The sequence below is a fragment of the Austrofundulus limnaeus genome, unplaced genomic scaffold, assembly GCF_001266775.1.
Source record: "Austrofundulus limnaeus strain Quisiro unplaced genomic scaffold, Austrofundulus_limnaeus-1.0 Scaffold51, whole genome shotgun sequence".
Classification (NCBI taxonomy): domain Eukaryota; kingdom Metazoa; phylum Chordata; class Actinopteri; order Cyprinodontiformes; family Rivulidae; genus Austrofundulus; species Austrofundulus limnaeus.
The window spans coordinates 2,486,901-2,488,903 of record NW_013952453.1 but is presented as its reverse complement, the minus strand read 5'-3'; the positions used below and the strand labels follow the sequence as shown (position 1 = coordinate 2,488,903).

Genomic DNA, 2,003 nt, shown 5'->3' with positions numbered 1-2,003 from the left:
GGTTAAATATGTTTTGTACATAACATTGCTTCTTTAGAACAAAACCAGTCTGTTCTGCAGCTCAAAAGTTCAGATGTTGAATTGAAGCTATTAGTCAAATTAGCACATTTGTGTTGGAAAGCCCTCGGAAAACTTGAGCGCTGTGTAAACCGATTGCCTAAAGATGATAATGACATCTTCGGACGCTGTTCAACATCTGCTGATGCGTTCGACTAAGAGAAGCCCAAATCAAAAATTGGCTAGAACAATCCTTGTGGGGAAATTAGATGGAGACAGAATGGAGGGAAAATAAATATTACATCATAATCTGCTGTGATAAAACACAACACAGGCCCCTTTCACCAGTCGATGTCTGGGACATAAAATAGGAAAGACGCAAACATGTGTTAACATTTTTAATAGGTAATAAATAAGACTTTTATTGTTGTAAATAAATTGCACCAAAACATGCATGATCATTACAAGTTGCAAATGGTTGCAAATCCAAGCAGGCAGTCTTGTCAGATTATATTACCTTCTAGAAATCATTACTTACAATTACAACAGCTGACAAAACCCAAAATCATTTGGCCCCAAAACAGATATAACACAAGCTTTTCTAATATCGGTTCAGTGGTTTGTAGGATATTTTCTTAACAGTCACTCAGGCACAGTCATTATTGTCCACATTTTGTTTCTTTAGGTGTCAGGTGTTGTTATGAAACTGTCCCATGATGTTTTCCCTGAACCTGCTCCCATCCCACAGATCAGGGCAGGCACTAGGACCTGCAGTTCCCTGCCGCCGCACACATCCCCGCAGCTTCTAAGAAGCTTCTCACTTTCTTTCTGAACAATTTTCAAACAAGTGCAAGACTCAGAAAAGACTGTGTGGAATTAACCCGTGTTCTCCTCTTAGGAACTGGACTTAAACTGGAATATATTGGACAATAAAAACTCCAGGAGATTCACATCAATGAGAGAAGACAAAGCTTTTGCAGAGGTACACGACTATTTTACTTTTACTTACTGTGCATAAATCTAATATAAATTACTAACCTACAAAACAAAACCAGCAGAAAATAGTTTATCTGTAACAAAAAAAAAAGCTTGAAAGACAAACCAAACAGCTTTATTGGTGCAGTTATGAAGTTCAAAAAGATTCATTCAATTGATACAGCATTTCTTGATTTAGATTTTCTGACATTTAATTTCTCATCTTCCTCTTTTATTATTTTATAACAAACCCCTTCCATGGACTTTTAAGAGAGAAAAAAAGTTGTTTAAAGAGTTTAAGGTTGTAGGTGAGAGCCAGCAGGGAGTTGATCATCTGCTCCATCCCTTAAGAAACTGTTGAGGCTTGGCCTCATCAGGTTACAGCAGCACGGATCAGACCTGCACCCAAACATTCCTGCACACTTTGTGTATTTGTAAGGTATGTTGGGCTGCAAACAAGGCACTCGCTGCAGGGGAGTGCTCTGAAATGATGTGTGCCCACAGAGTTCCAACAAATGATTGCATTCTTGATATTAAAGTCAGCAATCAGACTTGGAAAGACTTGGAAGGTGCTCTCTGAAACTTTAGCAGACCTTTAACTCTTTCTGTGCCTCCTTTTAGAAACCGTAAACGTGGTGAGAAAATCTCTTGAACATGTAGATTCCTGCTGGAAACGTATTGGCTCATGTGTACTGTATGTACACTTGTTGACCTACTATTGCTCACTTATGTAGTCAACTCACCTTCRGTCAGCTGGATTAATAATAAAAAAAATGCACAGCTGAAAGGAAGCCTGCTCTGCACGCAGACAATAGCAGCAGTAGTCAGTTTACAACGACAAAGAGAGGGGGGTGGGTTGCAGGTAGGGTGTTCCTAAATGTCATATGACAAACAGCAAAATATAACTGCTGGCTTTAAAATTCTTCGAAGACCTCATTATTAATACTTATTTTTGTAGTAAATCTGCATACACACACACACACACACACACACACACACACACACACACACACACATACATACATACATAC

At 38.8% G+C, this 2,003-nt stretch overlaps 1 protein-coding gene across 1 annotated transcript in view; it reads left to right on the top strand.

The window, feature by feature from the left end:
* The first annotated feature begins 863 nt into the window (after nucleotides 1–863).
* The window catches only part of ngfb (nerve growth factor b (beta polypeptide)), a 27,190-nt gene continuing 26,050 nt past the window's right edge, over nucleotides 864–2,003 (top strand). Inside the window, exon 1 of the mRNA XM_014008655.1 lies at nucleotides 864–979. The gene's annotated coding sequence lies outside the window, so the exon portion shown is untranslated. The remainder of the gene's footprint in view (nucleotides 980–2,003) is intronic.